The sequence below is a fragment of the Notamacropus eugenii genome, chromosome 3, assembly GCF_028372415.1.
Source record: "Notamacropus eugenii isolate mMacEug1 chromosome 3, mMacEug1.pri_v2, whole genome shotgun sequence".
NCBI lineage: Eukaryota > Metazoa > Chordata > Mammalia > Diprotodontia > Macropodidae > Notamacropus > Notamacropus eugenii.
The window spans coordinates 469,966,757-469,993,922 of record NC_092874.1 but is presented as its reverse complement, the minus strand read 5'-3'; the positions used below and the strand labels follow the sequence as shown (position 1 = coordinate 469,993,922).

General features: G+C 43.6%; 1 protein-coding gene across 5 annotated transcripts in view; it reads left to right on the top strand.

The window, feature by feature from the left end:
* The window catches only part of BBS9 (Bardet-Biedl syndrome 9), a 655,958-nt gene that overhangs the window by 312,469 nt on the left and 316,323 nt on the right, over nt 1-27,166 (top strand). Inside the window, exon 21 of one of the 5 annotated variants that reach the window (XR_011964809.1) lies at nt 26,921-27,137. The exons of the other annotated variants lie outside the window; for them this stretch is intronic. The gene's annotated coding sequence lies outside the window, so the exon portion shown is untranslated. The remainder of the gene's footprint in view (nt 1-26,920; nt 27,138-27,166) is intronic. 5 annotated transcript variants of the gene reach the window in all.

Here is a 27,166-nt window from a genome sequence, read left to right as displayed (position 1 = left end):
CAATTCAGTTTCCTAGCATGGCGCTGGTAGACTGTCCATGTTTCACAAGCATATAACAATGAGGTCAGCACAACAGCTCTGTAGACCTTCAGTTTGGTAGTCAGTCTAATACCTCTTCTCTCCCAAACCTTTCTTCAGAGCCTCCCAAACACTGAGCTAACTCTGGGAATGTGTGCATCAACCTCATTGTCAATGTGTACATCCTTGGAAAGTACACTACCAAGGTAGGTGAACTTATCCACAAAATTCAAAACTTCTCCGTTTCTTGTAACTGATGGTTCCGTGTATGGATGGTGTGCTGGTGGCTGATGGAGCACCTGTATTTTCTTGGTGTTAGTTATTAGGTCAAAATTAGCACAGGCCGCAGAGAATTGATCCATACTTTGTTGCATGACAACAAAGGGAAAGCCTTCTGAGCAGGGCAGTGACCTGGTCAGACCCATGCCTTATCAAGATGCCTTTGGCAGCTATGTGGATGGTGGATTGGAGAGGATAGAGTTGGAATAGGGGAGACCAATTAGGAAGCTTTTGGAGTAGATCAGATAAGAGCCTGTGATGTAGGAGATGTTATCAGGTAGGATAAAACAAGACAACCTTTTGGCTGTGGAGGTAAGGGAGGGAGTCATATCTGGGACAGCCCTCTGATTATTAACCCAGCTGATTACATGGAGAAGGGAATCAGCATTTATATAGCATTTTCTGTATACCAGGCACCATGCTGAATGCTTTAGAAATATTGACTCCCTTTGACAGAAATACAAAAATGTGGGCAGCTCTAGGGGGAAACCGAATGAATTCCATTGGGGACTTGTTGAACTTGAGATGCTTATGGGACTTCCAGGAACGAGGTGATGATGATGGATGGCTGAAGTTCAGAAAAGAGCTTAGGGTTGGGTATATAGGTTTGGGAGGCATCTGCATATAGATGATACTTGAACTTATGGAGATGATGAGATCTCAGAGCAAGAGAATGAAGGACCTTGGACAGAACCCTGGAGAGCAAAATCATGTGAAATGACTGATGATCCATGAAGGAGACTGAGAGGAGAGATCAGGTAACCATGAGAGCAGTACCACACACCTGCCAGACCAGCCTTTAGAGAGTGCATCTATTCCAAAGCCTAGAGTGTTTCACTGCCAGCTTTGTTTGGAAAACTCCATCCTAGCCTTTTCTCTTCCATTAAAAAAAAATGATTCCTTGACTGTCCATATTTTGGAGTCATTTTGCGTTAGTGGGGATTGCTTCAATTTATTTAATCCAGACCTATTAGATTGAGGATATGCTGCTGTTTAAGGGGGAAAAATATGGCTGTTTCATTGTTATCTTGTGATATTTTCATGTTCAGTGATCAGTACCCAAGACTGTATAACAGCCAACATTCCTGTGGGAATCAAAGTAGTGTTTGGATCAATACTAAGCATTCACGCTCTTGCCTGCTGATGATGAAGTATCTGTTGGAAATATGACGGCTGAATATGGCTTTAAATAAATCAGCTCCATGATGGCTTTGGAATACTTAGCACATGCATTGGCAGGAGGTGGGGATGGCTGTGCTTGGGATTGAATCCTGTGACTAATTGCCATGTGATCTGAGCTGACTCAGCAGGATTTATGCTCCCATCTTGGGTAGATCTGTGACCTCATCTCTGTGGATGCTGATTCATACCTTCTTTTCTTAGGCAATTGTCCCTCCGCGCTCTGACATTCTTTGATAATGTATTATAAGTGTGTTGAAAGCACTTTGCACAGTGTAATAGGACTACAGAGTCTTCAAGCTGGAAGGGGACTTTAGAGATCTGCCTCATTCATTTAACAGATGAAGAAAATAAGGCCTGAAAAGATGCATTCCAGCTTTTGTGTGCAACCAAGGCAGCTGGGTGGTTCAGTGGATAGTACTAGACTTGGTGTCCCAAAGACATAAGTTCAAATCCTGGCCCATTCACTTACTAGCTATGTAGTCTTGGGTGAGTAATAGAACCTCTCTCAGACTCAGTTTCTTTATCTGTAAAATGGGGACAATCCCATTTTATTTCCCAGAGTTGTTATGACGACCAAATGACATAGCATATGTAAAATGCTTAGCCAACATTAAAGCGTTCTAGAAATGCTGGTGGTATTAGCCACAAAGCTGGTTCTTCCATCTCTTAATTCCATCTTCTCACCACCGCAGTGCCTCCCATTTGTCATCCTTAGAGTCCCAGAGTGAAAGCAGCAAACGCAATAAGAAAATACAGGGAAAAATACATTGAATTCCTGAACTTCCAGAGACTGTGCCATCTAGCTTCTCACCTTTCAAGGAAGGAATGGACCAAGGACAGATTCGTTCAGAGGCCAACATGCTGTTTACTTGGGTGGTGGAACAGACAGAAAGATGAATGGGCCTGGTGTCTTTTTTCCTTTTCCTGTGATCTTACTGGCAAACAAACCTGGTGTTTTGTGTCCTTGCAACTGCAGAGAGCATCCTAGTGCACGTGGGTCCTTCTCCCTGGTAGCCACTGACCTCGGTGATTAGGGACACATTTTCCCAAATACACATTTAATCTTTTTTCTTTAAAAATCAATTATTTATTTATTTGTTTTATAATGTTCTACAATCACTGCCAAAAAACTCAGATTTTTACCCCCCCACCTACCCCCACTACCCCCCTCCCTCCCCAAGATGCCATACAATTCTGTATAGGATGAACATATACTTCCCTATTAAATACATTTTCACTATAGTCATGCTGTGTAGGTGAACTAAAATAAGTGGGAGAAATCATATAAAAAATCAAAACATAATCCACACACATACACACACATATACAAACGTGATCTGCTACATTCTGCAAATGAATTCCATAGTTCTTTCTCTAGCTTACCTTAGTAGTGTACTTTTCAGGGATATACACATTGGCAATGAGATTGATGCACGCATTGTCAGAGCTATCTCAATGTTTGGAAGGCTCCAAAGAAGAGTTTGGGAGAGAAGAGGTATGTAGAAATTGACTAAAGCACTTGGTTCTCTATCCAGTTGAATGCCATTTGGTTTTCTTGTGTGAATTGTGTACCTTTTCTCTTTTTCATGCTGTTAGCTCTTACTGAAGAGTCTCTATTAGCCTAGGGCTTTATGCATTCAATAGTTCAATAGGACAATCTCTGCAGACATCATCAGGTTAGGGCATTCCTCTTCTACTGGGACCCTGAGCAGACATCTACAAGACTGTAGCAAACACTCTGGGTGAGCTCCCTGATTCAAAGCTCGTTGATAGTAACAATTTGAAGATTTTTGATAAGTGATTAACTTTTATTGTTGCATCTGTTGAGGAATCATGTACAATCGCATCATATTATGAGGGGCACCATGTTGGAGGAGACCCTTTGGGGTGAATTTTAGTGCATGGAGTCGGATGATTCAAAAAAAAGTAATCAAAAAAAATAATGTAGTGAAATTTTGTTTTCTTTGAAATTTTTAGTTGATTATACGATGAGGAAGGATGTGGTCCACTGTAGAGAATCCTTTGTGGAAGCCTAACTATTCTTTTCACCCGTTTTCATCAAGGACACCCTGGATTCATGTTTAGAACATCTTCTTTCAGATTGTGGAGATGAAAAGACAGCCACATCGAGTGGTAAACGCTGATCTCCTTACAATTACCCTCGCTCAGTACTAATTATACCACTTCTGATTTTTTCCATTGCGCTCCCCGACCTCTCAGTCATTTGGTATTTTTCTTTCTGATAGCTTGAAAATCAGTTCCTGAATGCCTTCAGAATTGTGTCTCATCCAGCACCAGTCTCCTAGGTATGTGTTTGCTTGGGTCCAGCTGCTCTTCCGAGCTTGGCTTCCTAAGAGGCATTTTTCTTTTCTTTAAAAGCAGCCAGAGGACAGAGGTATGAATCCAAATGTAATAACTCTTTTGCCATAGAGATAGGCTCTCAGTGGACAGATTGATAGACTGGTTCCAATGTTTTATCTGTGTCTTCTCCTTCAAATTTCAGCTATAAGTACTTATAGGATGTTCTAGCTTAGACTGGACCTTCCATCAGATTTCTGTAGAAGCATTCCCTCTCCACCAGTAGAAGATTCAAAAATATGGTCAATTTAATGCTAGGATTTGGCTTGATTCTGCATGGTTGTTTGAGTCTCACCTTGTCCACTGCCCCCTGACTTTCTTCGTGGGAGACCTCCTCAGCATTGAGTGATTCAGCCTCAAAAATGGCTATGTCTTTATCAGTGGAGGTGAGGAGACATTGCCGTCTGCCTTTCTGTTCCTGCTGAAAGAACAGCCAGACCTTTCCATCCGCTCTACATCTTGACCTTCCTGTACACATCATCTCCCCCATTTGAATGAGAGCAGGAATTTTAATGCTTCTCCATTTGTAATCCTGAACCTTGTTTGACACATAGGAAGTGCATAGTAAAAGGGGCCTCCTTCATTCATACAGAAAATCTTTGTAGCCCTGTGGCATCTTGGGTTTGGGTGCTGAACCATTTTCTCTGTCCTGTTTCCTCTCGGCCCCCTTTGCCCCAAAGTCATTGAGCATTTGCTTATGTGATTTAGGTTGATTGTGTGGATTTCAGGGATGTGTATCTTTGACCTCTTGGCCCCCATGAGCCATGGCTACTAGTGTGCTATTTCTGCCCTTCCTGAGTACAGCAAGGAAAGATGACAGCGTCCCAGGAAATGGTGTTTGTTATTTCTTTGGGACCCAGGACAATGCCAACTCTCAAGGGGAATGTGCGAGCCAGCCTTCATTCACATCTTCTGTTTTCATTTATAGTCACAGTGACTAACCACAACACAGAGAAACAAACTCTCCAATCAGAACCAGGCCACTTATCTGGCTCCTTCATGTCATCTAACCACATCGAACTTGAACAGTCTTTCTGTAGGATGATTAAATATTTCGAAGCTGAGGACTTTTCTGACCAGTAAACATTTGTCTTTTCCAAATGAAGATGACAAAACAGAGTCTAGAGAGGAGTCCAGAGAACGGAATTGATCCTTCTTATGTCCTACCTCAGAAGTTGCTTTAAGGGGTGGAGGATGGAAAAGCAATGGCTTGGCCATTGGTTCCATCTTTCTTGCTTTCTCTTGGCTTCTTGATGTGCCCAACAGCCACAGGGCACCACTGTTGAGTATCTTTAAAGGCTTCAAATGATCCAGATTACCCAGGGACTTCCAGGAGGTTCATTGGCTCTTGTTTCCTCAAGGATAAAATATAGACTCTTCTTTTTGATATGTATTACCTTTCACAGACTGATTTCAGCCTATCCTTCCAGACTCTTTTTTTCTCATTGTTTGCCTCTATTCCAGCCACCCTGGCCTATTTGCTCCTTCCCACACACATCTCCCACATACACGTCCCTCCCTGCTTGTGCACAGCCTGACCTCCATGCCTAGTATACACTCCCTCTTCACCTCTGCCTTTTAGAACCCTGGTTTTCCTTGAGACTTTGCCCAACCTGTTGCTTAAGCCCTTTCTCGACTCCCCAATTGCTGGAGTTTCTTCCCCAATCATTGCCTCTCTTTCCATTTGTGCTCATGATGCCTTTCCTGGAGGGCAGGGGCTTCTCTGTTGCTGTATCCCCAGACCCCACCGCCAGCCTTCCATAAAGCAAATGCCTGTTGAATTGGGTTCAACTCCAACAAGCTTCATCCCTAGTGGATTGGATTGTGCCCACAGCACATTTCCTCGCAAGGATTCTCTCTTAGTTCCCAGTGTTGCACATCAGCTGAGCTTTACTCTCTCCTGATTTCAGGAACATGAGCAGGAACCACAGTGAAAGCAGCAGAGCCTCTGTCCTTCCTCAACTTCTTAATTGCTCCTGCTTTATTTCTTGGGCGACGCAGACCAGAGCAGTGTCAATGAGTGCTTCCACAGTACTCTCTGGTGTTTTGCTCAGCCGAGTCATTAACCTCCCTTTGCTCTGGAGGCAAGACTCCTCAGGATCCACTTTAAAGATCTGTGAGCTGCTATTACCTGTGAGAAATCAGCCCTCTGTTAGTGATGGTGTCCATGCCTCCTTTCTCTCTGGGCCAGATTCCAAAGCTGCCAGTGGAAAAAGAGCATAAACCCCAGGAATGAGACTCCAAGGAAAGATGTGGGGAAGTGTTAAATCATGAACCAAACTCACACAAACTTCCAAAGGGGATGGCTTTCTCAGAACCTATTCACTGCAGCTTGAGCCTGGCCTTGCCCTGTCTAGCTCAGCTGCTTCCCCATCATCACGTAGGACCCAGACTGTGCTTTCCTAGCCTTCAAAGACCCCAGAAAGGCCAAACTGAGTTTTTCGTGTTAACTGAGCTCTGACAGCTTGAAAATCTTTGCATTGGGGTCACCATATTTTTGAATCCTTGTTAATCGTAGTTCATTTTTGAGGGACTCTGTCTTATAGTGTTTAGTTTGGAACTTGTCCTGTCCACTGGGGTCCTTGTAGATCAAAGACTAATAATATTTCATTGTGAATTAAAGAGTCCAGCACAGCACAGGGGCTGCCTTGCCCAAACAGAATCTGACACTGTGCTGTCTGATTTCTTATTATTGCAAAGTCCAGGTGGGGGTCACCAGCCATTCACCATCCAAGTTGGCATTAATTATTTCTGGTGTGCAAAAGGAAATTAATTTTCTAAATTACTAAGCAATTAGATATATTTTTTACCATCTTTGGTAAGCATGACTTGGATGTGTTACGAAGCCCTGTCCTGAGGCTCACTGGAAGTTTGTTTTCCATTAACCGAATCTCAAAGATAAAACAGTATTGATGGTGTCTGGGCTCTTACCTGTCATGCTCATGTTCAGATGCAATCAGAGGTAGATTATGACATGAGGTAGATAGCAACCAGACTTCCAAATTGATCATGAGAGAGAGGCACTGTGCCACTGCCCAGCCAGAGAAATGAAATAGCTTGTTATCCTTCTGCTGAGCTAAAAAGAGCAGGGGAGCTTTTCAAGGTCAAGATTAGACAATTTCCCAATTCTCCAAAGCTCCTTCCTCAAAACCAAACATTTATTCTTAAAGCTAAAAAGAGAAAAGAAAAAAAATCAGTGTCAGCTTGCAGTGAGGTGAATTTTATGTAGTTTGGTGAATTTCATACAAAATGGGGCAGATAAAAAATCTGGAACAACAGAGCTAACTATTTCATAGTTAATACTTTTCTTAAAAGTGAATGCCCCTGATTGGGTAATGGTATTGTACAGGTTTAAAAAACCACAATTTACTTCAGGTGTAGACTAATTCCAAAATACAATGGTGTTCAGTCCTGACTGTTGACTGAGCTTTTGCTTTGTTATTCCCGATTACCATCACAGGATCTGAATTGGTAGGAACTGCAAAGACCCTCCAGCCCAGCATGGCCATATCCCTGGCACATGGTTATCCAACGTTCACCTGAAGGTCTTCAGAGGTGGGAAACTCACTGCCTGTGGAGATGCTGGTCCCCACATGTGAAGAGCTCAGATACTAATCAGCTTCTTGTTAACTTGAGATTTCTTATGGTTCTGCTCTCTGTGGCCAAAAGATGAACCAAATCCATCTTTTCAATGATAGCTGTTTTTAAAACTTTTCTTTGAATTTAATTAGCAGTCGTTCATTTTCTTTCTCATCTCACCAACCCCTTAACTGAAAAAAAAAAAAGAGAAAGAAACCAAATCTTACAGGTATGCATATTCAGGCAAGCAAATTCCCACGCTGTCCGTGTGTGCAAACTTGTCTCATTTTCTATCGTGAGTTCATCCCATTTCTCCCGGGAGGTGGAAAATAGACTTCCCCATCAGACCTGGAAGCATGGTTGGCTGCTGCATTGATCAGGTTTCTTAAGTCTTTCAGAGTTGCCTTTGTCTTTTTGTTGTGATTGCTAAGCTCAGTCTCTTGGTCCTGCTCACTTCCCTCATCAGTTCTTAAAAGTCTCCCCAGATTCTCTGATACCATCACTTTCATCATTTCTTATAGGACAGTAATATCACACTACATTCACATGCCTTACTTTGTTTAGCCATTCCCAAATTGATGAGCACCCTGTTAGTTTTCATTTCTTTCCCACCACAAAAAGAGCCACTGTAAATATTTTTGTATATATGGATCATTTCCCTCTTCCTCTGATCTCTTTGGAGCCTTGGCTTGGTATAGCTGGGTCCAAAGATACCCACAATTTGATAAATTTGGGGCCATGGTTGCGACTTGCTTTCTACAAGTGGCCTGACCATTTTCCAGTTCCACCAGCCTGTTCAACGTTTGTCATCTTCCTTTTTTTGTCTCTCTTTCCAATCTTCTAAGTCATATGATAGCTTTTTAAATACTTAAATTTAAAAATAGTTGTTATTTTCCCAAAGTCCTCCCCATTCCAAGTTCTTTTAAGTCAATGCTACTGTGTGTCATGGTCTTTAAGGTTCCTCACCATTCTCATCATCTTCTTCTGAACTTTCTCTGACTTGTGATTGCTCTTTCCAAGACCTGACTCACATTTTGTACAAAGCATAGTAGAAGAAAAGAGGGAGGAGGGAAATCTCCTTTTTCTGTCCTGTTCATGAGATACCCATGTAAGGTAATGGAAGGCACTGCCAGCATTAGTTTAACAATCTCAGGCTTAGTTGAAATTTATCTGTTTGTGTCCCAATCTAGTGTTCATCAGATCATGTCTCCTGCCCCCCAGTAAAGTGAGGTCACTGGTAAGAAATCAAGTGTTAGCATCAGGAGATGGGAGTGACTTAGGCAGAAGTCAAAATAGGGACCTGTCAGACTCAGTGTCAGATTTCTGCAGATTATAGCTATTGAATTCTCTTTAAGAAATAACATGAAAGAGCCAAACTCCCACACAGGAAAAGTTCTTCCCGGGGATGGAAGGACCCAGAGAGCGTACATTTAGCCCAAGCATTGGACTAGCCATGATCTTCCTCCAGAGTTCTTGGCTTTTGCTGTAAACCTTGAGGAGTCCTGGGGGCAGCAGCCAGTTGGAGACCAAGTCATTCAGCTACTTTTAAATCTTCCCTCCCTCTCCTTGATACACCACACAAAGCCCAAAATTTATAAGAAGAGCCAAGTTTATGTTTTGGTCCTTGTCGTGTTAGTAGCATTGCTTTTTAAATTGTTGGTCAGTCACCACGCCAAATTTTGCTACCCAGCTGTCTGAGGAGGAAAATTTTTCTGTACTCTTCAAATAATGACCCTTTTAGACGTCCTATCTCCAGATTCTGAAGTGCTTGTCTTAGAGGAATACGTTGGATACATTTGCACTTGTATTTTTAAAAGTTCAGAGGCTTGAGTCCTTATTTTCAAAAAAGAAGTATCTTTGGTGGAAATAGATGACTGTGTGAGCATAACCAACAGGCTCAAAATCATTGGTGAGTCAGGGGGGCATCAGGACCAAACATGTGCTGGTTTCCCTGCTGGAACAGATGGATGTGAACATTTTGTTCCAGTGGCCACGAAGGTGGCAGAAGCAGGTGGTGTGGAGTACTTAGAGCTTGGCCAGACATTGAAGATGCCAAGATCATCCACTGCATCCCATCACCAATCATCCTGGGCTTGCCTCTGGCCTCTGATGAGAGGGTGAGGCTGATTTACTTTGTGCATCTCTGCCTCACTTAAATCCCGTTTACATGGGAGTCAAAAGATGGCCATGTAGCAAGGAGGCCCCTTCTTCCTTATTATTAATTAACAGTGGCAAGAAGACTTCCCAGACCATGATCTCATTTGCTCCATACAAGAGCCTGGTGAGGCAGGTGCTACTGAGAACATGAACAAGCTGAGACAGAGAAAGGTGAACTCACTTGCGTGGGGTCACGTGGCTGGCCAGTGTCAGCTGCAGCATTCAGACCTAGGTTCTCCTGGTCTTCTTTCTTCTGGGCCATACTGACTCTCTAAAGCAGATTGTCCCTTGGGTCCTTGGCGTGTGATGGTAGCAACTCTCTGTTCCAAACCAGAGGTTTACAGGACAGCACTAACTGATTGACCAGCTGTCCCTCTTCTCAGTTGATGGCTGGGAGCCAGGTCCAGGCAAAAGAGCCCCTATAACTCACCAGGGACTTGTACCCATTCTGCCCCATCGAAAAACCCCAGCCTAGTAATTGCATCTAGGGTCGAGCAGGTGAGGGGCTGAAGGGGCAAGAAGAGAAAGCAACAAACCACTTTTGACAAGAAGTCCATAAGCCAGTGGCTGGGACTGGAGCCCTCCTGGTTCCAAGGCCAGCTCTCAAGCCCCTGCCACATTCCCTCTCTTCCTTTGAAAAAGGCTTTATAAATTCCCTCTGCACAGTTGTAGCTCACACTCTCCTCTCCTTCCCTCCCTCAGAATCTTGGTTTCACAAGGATTTTGCCCCAGTATATTCAAGGACCACCTGTTGTATTTTTCCTTGTTGCCAAATCTTAGCCCAGGGGCTCTTAATCTGTGCATATTTATCTGAATATATTTTGATAACATAATCGGTTTCCTTTGTCATCCTCTATTTTTTTATTTTATGCACTTAAAACCATTATTCTGAGAAGGAATGTCTGGGCTTCCCCAGACTGCCAAAGGGTGGGGATAGTGGGTTGGCGACCTAGAAAAGAGTCAGACCCCAGCTTTGGACAAGGCCATATGTCTGACCCAGAGTTCTCTACTGCTTCCTTCACTTGTTGGCAGCTTGGCTTTGTCCTCATTCTCCTATTTCCTGTGGCTTCTGAAAGATTGTTTTAATTTTCTCATGCTTAAAGCTCTTCATTTCCATTTCCTAATGTAGAGTTCCTCTGATATTTTCTCCTATCGTGTGTTCCTGGATTTCCTTTGGAAGTCTTTGGCAGCCAGCAGCCCCCTCTTCTTCTCTCTCTACTTCTTTATTGTTTTGTTTTTTCCATAGTTGGGCTCCTTTTTTCATGGTGCAGCGCCCTTTCTTCAGTAATTTAATATGGGCAGGTAGAATTTGCTGGTCCTACCTCCAAAACAAATTGCAATTTTATCATCCTTGAGCTCCTGAACATTAAACTGTAAAAAAAATAGTCATCCCATCTGTGTAAATCATCAGGAATGGTGAGAGGAGGCTTTGAGTAGAGTGCTGGGCCTGGAATTGGAAAAACCTGAGTTCAAATCCATCTTCAGGCTCTCTCCTTCCTTCCATGATGCTACTTTCTCTTGGCTGTCTCCCCATCTTCTCATTATTCTTTGCCAATCTTCTGCCGTCTGCCTCTTTAGTCTGGGGATTCTCCAAGGCTGCATCTCAAATCCATTTCTCTTTTGTCTTTATAATTTCCCTTTTCAATATATGTATGTAGGTATCATCTCTACACAAATGATTCCAGAAGCTCTCAGTCAGTCTATTTGTCTGTCCTTCATGCTTCTCCTGAACTATTGTCATACATCATTAGCTGCCTGCTCGCTATTTCTTCCTGTGTCTCATCAGTATCTCAACTTCAGCGTGTCTAAAACAGGGCTTCTTCTTTTCTCCCCTGTACACGTCTCTGTGTTTCTGGAGAGCATCACCATGAGAGCAGAGGCATCTCTGACTCTTCCCTCAATCCCCCTGCACTACACCTCATGTCCATTACACAGACACTACCCTCATTCTGTCCTCATCGCCTCGTATCTGAATTAATTGTATGGCCTCCTGATTAGTCTCCCTGTTTCCAGTCTTTCCTCTTTCTGTTCCGTCCTCCATCCAGTTGCCAAAACATCCCCAAGACATAGCTCTGATCTTGATATTCCTCTCCTCCAGAACTCGGTAGTCCCTTATTGTCCATAAAATGAGCCTCACCTTCAAGGTCCTCCCTGATCCGCTCCCATGGGACTCTCTTCTTTGACCTTGTTTCACATCCTTACCTGCTCTCTGCATTCCTATTGAAGGCAGTCACAGACTGGGCCACCTCCTATGCTGGAGGTGCTCCTTCCTCATGGTTGCTTTTGAGACTTACTCTGAACCCCCAGCCCCAGCCAGAGGGGAGCCTTTCTCGTGAGATTGGCTCCCACCAGCCTCTCCCTTGGGTTGGGCCTCTCTGTGTGCTCTCGCCCCCTGAGCACAGATAGTCCATATGAACATTTGGGGTGATTACTCCAAATTTGTGCATCCTACTTTTCCTTTGAGGTGTTTCAATTCTGCTTTGCTCAGAACACAGCACCTTTTCTGATGTGGGCACTCCATGCTGAGCGGTTCTGTGCCAGTGTCTCCCATGTCATATCAACAGTTCCAAAGTTCTTGAGAGAGACTTTGAGAATGTCCTTGTATCGCTCCTTCTGACCACCATGTGGTCACCTTCCCCATGTGAGTTCTCTATAAAATTGTCTTTTTGGCAAACGTACATTTTGCATTAAAACATCGTGGCCAGCCCATCAGAGTTGCATTCTCTGAAGCATGGTTTGAATGCTTGGCTGTTTAGTTCAAGCAAGGACTTCAGTGTCTGGTATCTTATCCTGCCAGGTGATCTTCAGAATCTTCCTAAGACAGTTCAAATGGAAGCGATTCAGTTTCCTGGAATGGCACCAGTAAACTGTCCATGTTTCACAGGCATACAACAATGAGGCCAGCACAACTGTAGACCTTTCAGTTTGGTAGTCAGTCTAATACCTCTTCTCTCCCATACTTTTCTTCAGAGCCTCCCAAACACTGAGCTAGCTCTGGCAATGTGTGCATTAACCGTATTGTCAATGTGTACATCACTGGAAAGTACACTACCAAGGTAAGTGAACTTATCCACAGCATTCAAAACTTCCCCATTTGTTTTAACCGATGGTTCCATGTATGGATGGTGTGATGGTGGCTGATGGAGCACCTGTGTTTTCTTGGTGTTAATTATTAGACCAAAATTAGCACAAGGAGCAGAGAATTGATCCATATTTTGCTGCATCTCAGCTTCAGAGGCTGCATTGAGTGCACAATCATCTGCAAACAGAAAATCATGCACCAACACTCCCTCCACTTTGGTCTTGGCTTGTAGTCTTTTCAAATTGAAGAATTTTACCATCAGTTCAGTAGCTAACCTTGATGCCATGTTCATCCTCATTGAAAGCATTTGACAACAGGGCTGAAAACATCATGCTAAAAATCAAGCACACAGCCCTGTTTCACTTCATTGGTGACTGGGAAGGCACTAGAGCACTATCCACCATCCAGAACCCGGGCAAACATGCCATCATGAAATTGATGTACAATACTGATGAACTTCTCCCGGCAATCAAATTTTGACATAATTTTCCATAAGCCCTCATGACTAACAGTGTCAAAGGCCTTGGTCAGATCTACAAACGTTGTGTACAGACCTCTTTGAATCAATAAAGGAGGCAGTGGAAAATGTCAGGTAGTCATATCTGTTCTTTAAGAATATCACAGGGACAGCTATGTTCAGAGTGAACTACAGAGAGGCTATTCAGGAAATAGGGAGCCCAGGAGGCCAGAGGATGTGTTAGCAGGGCCTGAACCAGGGAGGACATGTTACAGAAAAGGACATGGAAAGATCTGACACCTGCTTCAATGTGTGGGATGAATGGAAGGCAGAAGTGAAGGACAACATCATGGCTGAGTCTGGAAGCGGCATTTGGAAGAATGGTGGCACTCCCCAGAGTATTAGGAACATTCTGAAGAGGATGGTAGGGGTGGGCAAAAGATAGAGAGCTGCCACCAGTGATTGTTTTTGATCTGAGAGCTGAATTTCTGAAGATTGCCTGCCATAGACAGGAGGTGTGTGTGTGTGTGTGTGTGTGTGTGTGTGTGTGAGAGTGTGTGTATGTGTGTGAGAGAATATGCATGTGTGATGGAGTGTATGAGAATATATGTGCTACAGTGTGTATGTGTGAGAGTATGTGTGTGTGTGTATGAGTGTATGAGAGTGTGTATGTGTGTGAGAGTGTATGTGTGTAGGAGAGAGAATATGTGTGTGTGTGTGTGTGTGTGTGTGTGTGTGTTGGGGGTGACAGGAGGAGAATATGAAATGATAAATACCCTGAGGGGCCAACTCCTCCAAGACAGGACGATGGAGAGGTTGAAAGTTTGCACAGGCTTAGGAGGAAGACAGGGTAGTGGAATTAGTTTGGGGAGAATGGGAATGGACTTAATGAAGGCAACCTTTCCTTCCCATGCTCTGGTTAGGTTAGGGTTAGGGGGTCACACCACGAAAGACCTAGCTTTGGAGGACTGCTGATCTAGTTTGTGGGAAGAAAGTTTTCTGGGCCTTTTTCTTTAGAGAAATTAAAGTGGGGTTGAATATGGAAAACTCCAAGTAATTCTAAACTTGGAGGGACGGCTAATTTTTCCTCTGTTTGCTTTGGGGAAGGAGAGGTGTTCATGGACGTACACAAGTTGGGGGAAATATAAAAAGCCATGTGCCACCGGAGTAAAATATTTCACAGTTGTTTGCTTAAATTTTTCATTAGGTATCATTTAATTTTGAAATAACATGAGATAGCAAAGGTTCACAACTTGTCTTAATGACTTCGAGGTGGGGTTTTTTCAGTCTTCATAGGAAAGGCAAGTAGAAGGAGGCTTGTCAGTGGTTATTTTTAGAGTCTTCTCTGCAGAATCTGTCCAGTATCCAGTGTCTTTTCAGCTCCAGCTTTAAAGTTTGCATCAGCTCTCAGTGCTGTTTTTGTGTGTATGAAAGAATTGTTTGGGGCTGAATGTTTCCTTGGAGCAACATGAGACTTAGACAGAAAGCCAGAAGATCTGCATCGACATCCCAGCTCTACCACTTCCTTGCCATGTTACTTTAGGAAGATTACTTAACCTCCATGAGACTCAATGTCTCCCTAGTGAAAATGGAGAAAATAATCCTCGTGTCACTGATCTGAGAGGAACTAGTTGAAAAGCAGTGATTAATGCCAGTCTTATGAGAAGAGCTCTAATGGGATGTCCTAAGTCCCAAGAAGCTGGGTCATTTCTTTAGGACTTACTGTATACCAGGCACTAAGCTCAGCCCTGGAAATAGAAAATAAGAAACAGGTGAGAACCAGGAATCTTTCGGTAGCTTTCCCCCGCAGTTGGGTTAGCATAGTCAGCCATGGCTGTTGTCAGGCCCAGGCCTCTGGTCCTTGTGTAGTACGTATATTACTTATATTATAATGTACACGTTGTAATGTATCTCATACTGTGTATTATCATGTATCATTTATATTATAATGTGTATTATGTATATGGTGTTTGTTTTATACACATGTACATACACCTCATATTATATGTATAATAACTTTATTATCCTAAGTATGTTACTTATAACATGTGTGTTGTATTACACATATCATACTATGTATTATATAATTTATACCAAGTGTATTACTTATCCTAAGTATATCACTTCTTACCTCAGCTGTCCATATTTGCACACATTGGGTTGGAGTAAAAGCAGCCAGAGGTTATCAAGGTAGCAATATTGCTCAGACCCTCAGACTGGGCTAAGAAATCCTTGAGGTTTAAGAATTCTCTCCAGGCACTTGATCTCAGACCTTTGATTCTGGTCATCCACATTATCTACAAGGACCCCACAGGAGTGGATCTTTCCCACTGTGTACAGTGTCTGGTTCAGCTGCCCTGCGCGCCATTCTGGGCACTCTAGTTTTAGTTTTTTCAAAGTCTGGGTTATAGCAGAACCAAGCCAGCTCCATGCAGGCACCACAAGCTGGTTTTCAAACATGTCCACTCAGAAGCACTCTTCTTCAGTCTCTCCACACATGTGCTGTTGGGAAAGGTAGCATATGAGGGCCCAAGACAGAGCCTGCCAGTCAGGTAGGGCAGCTTAGGGAAGTCCATGCCAGTCGCTGGCACAGTCATAGTCAAAAACATCCCCCAGTGGTATGGCTCCTCCTCATGATTTGAACTAGTATACTTCAGGAGCAAGTAGATGGTCTGGGCAAGAAAAGACAGGAAAAGATTTAGAATAGCTACTGTGGTGAGTGGGGTAAGGAATCCATTGGTGAGGTGTGAAAGGATTGCCTTACTGCAATGAGAGCCCAGTTGAGATTATGTAAGACAAATCTGAAGTGAACCTGCACAGCATAGCTTTGTCATTGTCTCTAGTTCATTGTAGCAATGTTGAATAAAAACCAAGCATGCAGTCGGTGGATGTGCTCCAGTGCTGAAGTTTGGCAGGAAGTCATTGAGAATAAGGCAAGGGAGGCAAAGGACAAAGTAGAGTGTAGAAACTGATTCATCCATGGGAACATTCAATGGAAGAATAATAGGATGAGGAAGGAATTATTGCTCATGAGCCCCCATCAGTGTACTTCTCACCCTTGATTATCAATTTACATCACTTAGTCACGGACTTAATTAACATTTAGAAAGGGGTATTTACTAAGGTGGGCAGCTAGTTGGCACAGTGGATAGAGTGCTGGGCTTGAAGTCAGGAAGACTCATCTTCCTGAGTTCAAATCTGGCCTCAGACACTTACTAGCTGTGTGACCCTGGGTAAGTCACTTGATCCTGTTTACCTCAGTTTCTTCATCTGTAAAATGAGCTAGAGAAGGAGATGGCCAACCATTCCAGCATCTTTGCTACAAAAACCCAAATGAGGTCACAAAATGCCTGAGGAATGACAACACAATTTACCAAGGTGAAATAGTAAGAAGTTAGTACAAAACATTCTCCCCAAAGTCTGTGACCCATTCTTCCACTGGGGAAAGTGGGCTCATGTTTAGAGAACAGACATAGGAAATGGCAGCTCCAGCTCTTGGTACTAGAAGCACCTTCTCCCTTTTTGGCAGTTCTCGCGATGGTCCCTGTAAGGTAGGAAATCACTTTCTTCTGGAATCCTTGTCAGGTCTTCCCAGTGCCTAGTGTCTCCACAGCTCTTGATGCAGACCCTGCTATTGGCTGTTTTAGGGACACTGTTAGGATGCTGATGAAACATCCATTAGCTTAGTGCCACTGACCAAAGAATCGATCCATTAGAGGCAGTCTATCAGACCTAGCAGATATTGTGAGTTTAATTGGGGTGGGATAATTAATAGATTGACTCAATCCCTCCCCCCACCCCCGTTCCTAAAAATGTAAGATAAATACTGAGCAGTCTGAGGGCTTTGGGCAGATAGAAAGGGATGGGTTTGACGTTTTCTTCTCGGCCCCAGAATTTGGAGCAGATGACGGAAGGAGTCCTGGTTCCAGTTGCAGACGCTCCCCTTGCTGATATCTGTTGTTGCTGTCTGTTATTTCCTTGACTTTTATCTTTGACTTTTGATGGATGTTTTAAGCAGGAATTTCCTGCTGGCCATAAGACTCTCACCAGCCTGGGCAGCCTTTTAGCTCTTAGCATCGCCAGCTGTCCCTATGGAGCAACACCACCCCCAGTTCCCCCTGTGGAGGCTCCTCTCCTAGGGCAGCTAGGTATCACAGTGGTTAGGGTACCGGAGGCAGAAAGACCTGAGTTCAGATATGACCTCAGAAACTTAATGGCTAAAGTGGGAGAAATGACAGCACCCACTTCCCAGGGCGGTTGGGAAGATTAAATGAGGTCATCCTTATAAGCCTCTTGGCAAGGTGCTTAGCACGTCGCAGGTGCTATATAAATTATGTCCATCATCATCGTCATCATCATCGTTGGTCGTGTTCTATGACTAAACTCACTGCCTCCTCCTCTCTGACTTCCTCCCACGCTGAGATCCTCAGGGTCAGGAGTATAGGAGCTTTAGAACTGGAAAGAGACCTCAGAGACCACCTAGTTCAACTCCACTCATTTTACAGAAAAGGAAACCAAGGCCTTAGGAAGTTAAATCACTTGTCTGAGGTTGCACCAGTTGTAAGCATCAAGTGGGATTTGGACTCAGGTTTTCTGACTTCAGAGTTGGGGCTTTTTCCCCTGCAATACACTTAATTGAAGGGCTGTGTAAACATGTGATGAGGGGAAGTGGTACAGAAACTAACAGGAAACACTGGAAAGTTTTGAGGAAAGTCTAAATAATGGTGAGAGGGATTTTACCCCCACAGAAAAAAATGTGAAAAAATAAATGGCTGAGGCTCATTGAGAAACCAAATCAAACTGAGGCTTCCATCGGGTCATTATTCCAGAATATTTACCAAGACATTTTGATAGGATGTGGCCAACTGTGGTCATGAGATGTTGGAGTGGAGTGGGCTCCCGGCACGTTAGGGGATGACTGATGACTTCGATGACTGTCTTCTGTGTATAGTTTTCCACCCAGTCACATGAAATCCTTCTCAAGTCAACAAGTGCCTGCCATTTGTGAAAGGAAGACATCACTTTTTCTTCATTCTTTCACTGTGCATGTGTTTATCTTCTTTGGGAAGCTTGTTTGCTTATCACCAGATTGTGTCACCAGCTGGAAAGTGAAGCTGAAAGCAGGGATCACTGGGAACAAAGCTTTTTGACGTCTGGGGCTGCTCTCCTTCCTTCTGAGAAACAGCACAGGTAATTTGACCAGTCCCACATCCCCGAGCTTCCATTCCCAGAATTAGCTGGAGAAGAAGCTACCACATATTTCACTAGAAGAGTCTGCTGAGAAGTCCTTCAGCCCTCATTGGATAGACAGTGTGAGACTGGTAAATGCCATTGACAAATAATGCTTAATGCAAGGGGTACTCCAAAATACTTAGTTTCTGTTCACAGACTTCCTCTTTAAGAAGACCCTCAGAGGTCCAACCAGTGACCATTGTGATTTCTTGTGAGAAAGCAAGGCTACCTCACTTTTAGCCTCTTAATTTTTCATCTATTTGTGTTCTGTTACCTTGTGGGGTTTGCATTTCTCAGTAATGGTGGAAATACTGGTAAATAAACAACTCTAGCTATCATTATCCCTCCTGATCATTAGTGAGTGAACACGTAAAAGTTTCACATTCAGAATTCTGTGTCCTGTTAAGGGAAGGTGGGCTCAAACCACAGCCTGCAGGATCCTTAAATGAGCGTCTCTTATGACCAGACTTTAGGTTTTGGGGAACAGTACAAAGCTGCTAGCCTTGGCCTTTGACAGTCAGCTTAGGAAAGTCAGTCCACTGTTTCTGTCCTGTGCCTCTCCTCGCCCCTCATCCTCTCTTTTAGAAGTGAGGATTTTGTTTGAAGAAGCTGTATTTAATCGCTTTGGTGCCTCGTGATTCCTAACTTTGCTTGTGACCTATGGAAGCCTCTCCATTTTATCTGTTCAGTTAGTCTTTGTGACTGTGTTTCTGACCCCTCATAGTGACTGTGCCAGGTTTCTGCTGGTCAGCTCCTTGGGTCAGGCTGCACAAACTTGTTCTGGCTCCTCCTTGTTCATTTTCCTTGTCTGGAAAATAGCTTTAAATGACACCGTTTCTCGGGCAGCCCCTGAAACAATATCTTTATATCTCCAGAACCACTTTGGCATGATGCCCAAGATTTTATTCTGTTTCCTTATTGTATTAAAAAAAAAGAAGATCACAAAGACGCCCTGTCACAGTGTCCTTTTTCTCCTTCTTGCGACCTGTTTGTCCCGAGAGCAATTTGGCCAAGTCGCCACTTTGGCAGCCAGCACCCCTTCCATATAATTTCTGAAAATGGCCCAACTTGGGCTGGACTCAAGTGGAAGAAACATTGCCAGCATCTTTTGGGAAGCCATCATCATTGATGCAATGGTTTTGCTCTAGAGACTCCTCCATCTCTCGTTGTTCAATAGCCAGGCCCAATCAAAGTCTGTGCTTTGGGCTGCAGGCATTGTTATTTTCTTCTCCTCCTCCCGATGTTCAGGGGAGTCCAGGTTGAAGCCTTCCCAGGACAAGCTGCTCTTCTGGTACTGCTCTCTTTCTGGGAAATATTGCTCAAGTGGTTCAAAATGATTGATTGTGGTAGTTGAGTAAAAATGTTCGACTGAAAGCTCAATGGCCAGTAATTATCATTATCGTTATTAATATTAGCTTTTTTCTGACTCTTTCAGAGCTGGGGCCTTGCTTTTGCTCTCTTTCCCAGTGGTCAGCACGTAGTGAGTGCTGACTGGATGCCTCTAAACTCTTCACTCTACTGTTCTGTCTCTTTTGTGTGTGTCTGTACTTTTACAAGAGGAGCACAGATCAGAAAGCATTTGAAAATAGCAAGATCTTGGAAAGGAGGTTTTCTCTATCTCTGATTTCCCTATCCCCGGGGCTTAGTGACAGAGTGGAAGCTTAAACCCAAAAGGAGAGAGTTTTTGTCTTGGTTAAATATTGTTCTTATCATTCTGTTGAAAACTAAGCCTGAAGGAAGACCTTCCATCCCGTTGCTGAGAGCCTTCGCTTTTTGATCAACAGGCCAGGAAAAGTAAATATTAACTTTCCCTCCTTCCTCATTTCCAGACACTAATTGAAGGCTTCTTTTGTATTCCTGTTTGGGACTTTTAATGGTGTTGTTAACATGTGTAAAAACATTGTGTTTGGAGAGTCCAACAAAGCAGTTGGTACCTTTTTCCCCCTTTAAATACTGTTTATATTCTTTCTGGGTGTGTGTCTTTCCAAATTCTTCAGATTAGAAACCAAATGTGTTACAAAAACAGATGGAACGTAAATGAGTGCATTGTCATTTCGTTCTGGGGAGCCACATTGACAGGACTCGGCGGTAACCTGAAGGTGCCTTCACCCTGTTGGACACTTGCACTGACCGGACCCTCTCTGCCCCCAGCTTGGCTCTCTCATAACTGATAAAAGATCTCCAATGTCACACAAGAATTCAGGCACTGAAGGTGGGGGGCATCGGGCAGCAGCAGCATATTCTTGCTCTTGCTCTTGCCAACAGCTAATGGGGGAATTCATTTTACGAAGCCCTGTTTACAGACTGACATCTGGAGAAATTCTTAAACTGGATCCACTCCAATCTGTTGGATTTAGGCACTGCTCTTGCTTTTTGTAAGTAGGACTATGTTTTCCCCTGCTTGGTTCAGCTTCCTAGAATTACCAGCAGACAAAGATAGTTGAGCTCCCAGTTTCTTAATCCTTTGTAGAAAGTCCAGTCCCAGTTTTCAAGGGTGGGCATGCCAGTAGACTATTTGCAGAAGGGGCTTTAGAGGCCATCAACCCCCCCCCCCTCCCCCACACCCCGTTTTGCAGATCCAGGCACAGACTCAGAGAAGGGAAATTCCTTACCTAGAGTCACATCTCTGAGGTGAGATTTGAATCCGGTCTTCCTAATTCCAAGTCTAATATCCGCCCTGCACCATGCTGCCTCTCAGTATGTAAGAGATTAAACTATCTTGTAGCAGTCTTCTAAATGGATCTGCTTGCCTAGGATCCTTTTACCCTGCGAGACCTAGGGCTGAACTCTTGAACTAGACAGAGTGTGACTTATTCAGGTGATCTGATAATGTGCTAGACACAGTCACATTCACACATTTAGCTTCTGCTGAGAGGTATGACATGGAAACAGGCAAAGTCTTGAACATATTTTAGGCTTTGACACCGTATGTGTATGTATGTGTGTGTGTTGGGGTCAAAGGATACTTAATAAGTAGAGGAATTGACTTGGGGTTTTCTATAATAAGACCATCTTGTAATAATAGTCACCTCCATTGCTTCTTGGTGGTTAATTTAGATAATAATTAATATAAGCAATAACCCGCATACATAGTAAGTGGCATAAATAACGATGTAACATAAGTAACCATTTCTAACACAATAACTAATAGAAGTAACAGCTAACATAGGTAATGTGAGGAAAAGCTGACCTAAGTAATCACTCATGTGAAGAGCATAACTGCTAGAAGTAACAACTAAGATAATAATCGACATAGCAACTAATATAACGTAATATAAATAACTATAAGTAATAAAAACGTGACTCATACAAGCAACTAAAATATAGCATATCATGCAAATGATAACTGGCATCATTAATAGCTGTTATAAATAATGACTTGTGTAGCGCATAACTAAGATAAGTAATGAGTAGCCTGAGTGATAACGGACTGACGTAATTCATGACCAAGCTGAGTGACCACAAACATGGCACGTGTAACGTGAGTCAGAACTAACATAACACGGGACTGTAAACAACCGAAGTAATGACTGACATGTAACAAGTCAGGTAAGCAATAAATAACCAGCCACTAATAGAGGTCGTAGAAGTAATCACTAAATTAATTAGCAATCTATGTAAGTAATAAGCTAATACAACATAGATAATATAAGTAGCAAGTGATATTGGGGGGGCATCAGGGTATGTGAAACAAACCTTTGCCTTTTGGTGATTTGGGCAGGAAGAACAACCAGCAACCCTTTCATGGTTATGGCGGAGAAATAGCATGGTGGGTGTAGAAGAGAAAGAGCCCTGTCTGGAGTCTGTGGACCTGGGTTTGGAGATGCCACTTTGTCCTCTGTGACCACAGGCAAATCATTCGCTCTTCTTGCCTCGATTTCATCGTCTTCACAGTGGGGACAATATTCTGAGTCACAGGTTTCCCAAGATCTTAGATTTGGACTTGGACATGATCCTTGAAGTCATTTAGTCCAGCTCCAAATCCCAAGGGCCAAGTGACTTGCCCAGCTGGTAAAATGGAGGTTCAAACCTCGCTCTGCCGACTCTGAGTCCTGTATTTTGTCCGGTGTTGGTACCAGGCTGCCTCTTGTGTAGGGAAAATGGTGCTGACCTTCAAATGAGAGTAGTTATTGCACTTTGGAGAGATGGCTGTTGTTCCCTATGCTCTCTCCTAATGTGGCTGCCACAAGGCAGTGTAGTACAACCCAAGGGAAAGAGGGAATGGAGAACAGAGAAACTATAGAGAGGATTTCTGCTAGGTGACATTTTTTAAGGGAATATTATAAGCCAACTCATTTCTTTTGGAACTCGAGGGATGGATCCATGAACACATAGAGGCTCGAGGTGCTCTCTGGTACAGTGTGCTGCTTGTGGGGGAAGGAGGGGTGATGCAGTGGTAGTTCAGGTGGTGGTGACTCTGGTTAATTGAAGGTGTCTAAAGGTGTTATCCTCTGAGTCTGGTGGAAGACAGAAAACACCATTCTTGACAGGTTCTTTTAAGGTCAAGGCTCCTGTCACTAAACTGGACTGCTGAAATTCAGTCTCCCCATTCCCATAATTGTAATTTTGTAAGAATTTGGAAGGAAAACGGTATTTCATTCCTTTTTCCTCCACAAATTCCCTAAAGGGACTAAAATGCCTATTCCCTTTGACCCAGAACTGCTAGACATGTACCTCAAGGAGATCGATGACACAAAAATGGTCCTATAGACACCAAAATATTTACAGGAACACTTTTTTTGGTAGTAGAAAAGAACTGGGCACAAATAGGTGCCCATGAACTGGACGTGGTACACAAATGTAATGTAATATTATTGTACCTTAAAAAATAATGAAGTGTGGAAAGACTTATATGAACTGATGCAAAATGAAGTGAGCAAAACCAGGAGACAGTGTGCTTCGTTCATTTATTAACATTTAACATTTATTAACATATTAACATTAACAGTAAACATTTATTAAGCGCCTACTGTGTGCCAGGCTCTGTGCTAAGTGCTAGGGATACAAAAAGAGGCAAAAGACAGCTCCTGCCCTCAAGGAGCTCACACTCTGATGGGAGAGAAAGAATCAACACACATACACACACACACACACACACACACAGCAAGCTGTATACAGGATAAATGGGAAATCATTAACAGAGGGAAGGCACTGGGTATGTCTAATAAGAGGACTGGGGAAGGCATCCTGTGGAAGGTGGGATTTTAGATGGTCTTAAAGGAAGGTGGGGAGATCGTTAGTTGGAGCAAGTAGGGAGATCCTTCCAGGCATGGGGGACAGCCAGAGAAAAAGCCCAGAGTCAGGAAATAGAGGGTCTTGTTCTTGGAACAGACAGACAGCCAGTGCCACTGGACTGGAGAGTACACAAAGACTGGAAAAGTTGGAGGGGTCTGGGTCATGAAAATGCTCCACAGAGCACTTTATATTTGTTCCTGGAGGTAATAGGGAGCCACTGCAGGTTATTGAGTAGGAAGGTACATGTAATATGATCATAGTTGCTCTTTAGGAAAATCACTTCAATGACTGAGTGAAGAGTGATTTAGGCTGGGGAGGAACTTGAGGCAGGCAGACCCAGCATCCAGGTGTGAGGGGATGACGGTGTCAGAGAAAGAAAGGGGCATGTGCAGAAGATGTTCATGAAGATCAAAGGTGGGGTCCAAGATATCTTGGAGGTTGGGAGCCAGGGGGCCTGGGAGGATGGTGCTTTCCTCTCTAGCAATAGGGAAGGTAGAAACGGGTGAGGGTTTAAGGGAAAGATAATGTTTGGTTTTGGATGTGTTGGGTTTAAGATGTCTAGTGGGCATCATGGGGATTACAGCAATTTAATTAAAAAGAACGACTGCCCCAACACTGAGCGGTCTTTCTTGGCCCCAGAGTAGCCTGTGAAAAGGCACCTTCTTCCTGCCTCCTTGAAGAAGAGGTGGTCTGTGGGTGTGGAACGCTGTGTGCACTGTGCTGGACTTTTAAGATCGTTTGACCAGCCAAGATTTTGTTCCCTTTCTTTTTTCTTTATTATGAGGAGTAGCTTATTATAATGGTGAGGTATAGGGGAGGGATATGGCAGGAAGTGTAGGTGCTGTAAAAACAAAAATATTTTTAAAAACTTGCTTGTTAAAAAAAGAGAGAGAGAGAGAGAGAGAGAGAGAGAGAGAGAGAGAGAGAGAGAGAGAGAGAGACGCCCTAAGGAGTGTTGAAGTCATTCAAGAATCAAGTTCTCTGCAAACTTCCCCTTACAACTGGTAATAAAAATCCAAAGGTTTCCCTTTGCCTCCAGAATAAAGCCCCCAACCATGGCCCTCCAGTCTGGTTCCAGTTGGCTTGTCTGGCCTTATCTTATACACTTCCCCTTTATGTGTTCTGTGTTCCAGGAAGAAAAAATGGAGCTGCTCTCCTTTCCCTGATCTCATCCTGCCCTCTCTCATGCCTCTTCCTTCCCTCCCCATCTCCATTTGCCAAAGTCCTTCCTTTTCTTCAAGGCCTCCCTTCGTGACACCTTCCAGGTCCCTCCAAGCGAAAGAAATAATCATTCCCAGTGTCTGGTCATCTCTTTGCCTGTTATTTTACTGTCCCTGTTATCATGACTCTTCCCCACCCCCACCCCAGTATGTTGTAAACATCTTGAAACAAGGGACAGCTCCTGGAACATAGTAGGAACTTTGTGTTAAATTGAATGTTTAGTTCATTGACTTGAATTCACAGACTTGCCCCTGTTTCCTCTTTCTTTTCCGGATAGTATTTCTTCTTTTCTCTTTTCTCCCAGACCCCTTTGTCTAGATTTTAAAAGTCCCCATTGAAGGAGACTGCATTCCATTTTCTTCCTGGTGCCCATAGTCATCAGTAAATGTTAAATAATTTTTCTAAGTAGTTATATTTTCCTGTCATACTGTCTGGGAGAGGAGTAAATCGGCCCTTAATGTTTTACATGGACTGTTGAGGAAATCCCTTTTCAATAAACAGGCACCTAATATGTTGGAATCTCACCTCTATTGGACTTATTTGTCAAGAAAGATGGTTGATGACTGCAATTATACCTTGGGCTCACTTATTTCCTCAATATAGTGTCTGTTTATGATGTTTTCACTGTAGTAACAAGACGTGTACCTGGATTTTTGGCAGCCTTTGACGGAAATCCTCCCTGCTAGGTAGACATTTAACAGCCTGCCTCTATAATTATCCTTTGCAGACACCCTTTGAAGATGGAAGCAAGGGCAGAGACCGGGAGATGAATAGCCTACTTAAAATAATGTCACCAGTACCGAGGCTCTTAGTGGTCTGTGAAGGCAAAGGACAGCACGAGGGACTTCAGAGGGGTTGGGGCAAGAGGAATGACAACAGCTGCTCAGAATTAACGTTGGAACAGATATTGAAAAGTCCATGAACTAAAGGGAAAATGTTTTCCCATTATATGGAAGTGAAGCCAGAAACAGCTTGGGCTGGGATAGTGGGCAGACAGTAGAGGCAAGGTCAGAAGGGCTGCCTGGAGCATGTTGTAGAGGGCCAGTGCCCTAGCTGGAAAGCCCAGAGAGACAGGCATGGAAGAAACCAAGGTCAAGGTCCAGCCTGGGACAGGTGGCCTCATTCTCATGGGGCTTGTTTGAATGGAGCTCCACTATAAGTTCTGTTTTCTAAAGAGGCAACTCAAGACTTCCTTCCCAATCCACTTAAGGACAACCAGTTTGGGTTTCAAAGTGCTCCATCCATCTCAGTGAGTTCTGTGCATTGCCTTTTGATGCTGCCTCTCCTACCCATGAGTCTCTGTGTCGGTCTTTGAAGACTGTGCTTTGTCTTTATCAGTGGAAGGCAATAATACTCTCCTTTGAAACCATTGTCCTGGGCTTGTGCTATACTGACCAGCAGATCAGCAGTTAGGTTAGCAGTGCCAACGTACATGGCCCACAAGGTCCAGCTGGCCCCATCTTACTTTCTCTATCCCCATCTTACTTTCCACTTAGGACATATCCTGACCATTCACCCTGATGTTGTTCCCTCCAGGACCTTCTGAGGTCATACCCAGGGAGACTTAATGCAGCCAGCTTTATAAACAGTGCCCTAATTGAAGAGGCAACCATAGACAAAGCGCATCCTAACAAATACCGCAGTATTTAATGGAGTCAACTCTCCACTCTGGTACTTTGTACCAGGTCCCCTCCTGTATGGACAACTTCTCATCCATCTTGCCACTGCTACATGCCACACCCCTCCCCATCTTTCTTGCTCTGAGAGCAGGAATTAAGTCAGTCCTATTAGTGATTCTGCACAGGGCTTGCCAAGTAACTTCCTCAGGCTCCATTCCCCATGAGATTGTGGGATTAGAGACTGAGGGCTGGAAGGAACTTTTGAGGTCTTCCATCCAACTCCCTCATTTTATAGATGAGGAAACTGAGCCTTAGAAGGGTTCAGTAGCTTGGCCCTTCTCACACAGACAGTCAGACAAGACAATGGAACTCAGATTTCCCGGACTCCAAAGTCCAGGTCTCTCTACCACACTTTCCCCCAAATCTCTGCCTTCCTATTCCCGTGACTCCCCAAATCAAAATGCCCTTCCTGGTCGCTATTTCCCTTTATGTTTCTCTTAGATTGTCAACTCCTTGACAGCAGAGACTGACTTGGCTTTGATGGATCTCCAGCCCTTAGCACGTTGCCCACCACATAGGAAACAATGAATGCTATTCATGGATGAAGATAGAAATAATCATAACAATGAGCATTTCTGTAGCCCCTCCTGTGTTCCAGGCACTGTGCTGAGGGCTTTACCAGTACTGCTGTATTTGGTTCTCACAACAACACTGTGAGGTAGGTGCTATTATTATCCCCATTTTAGA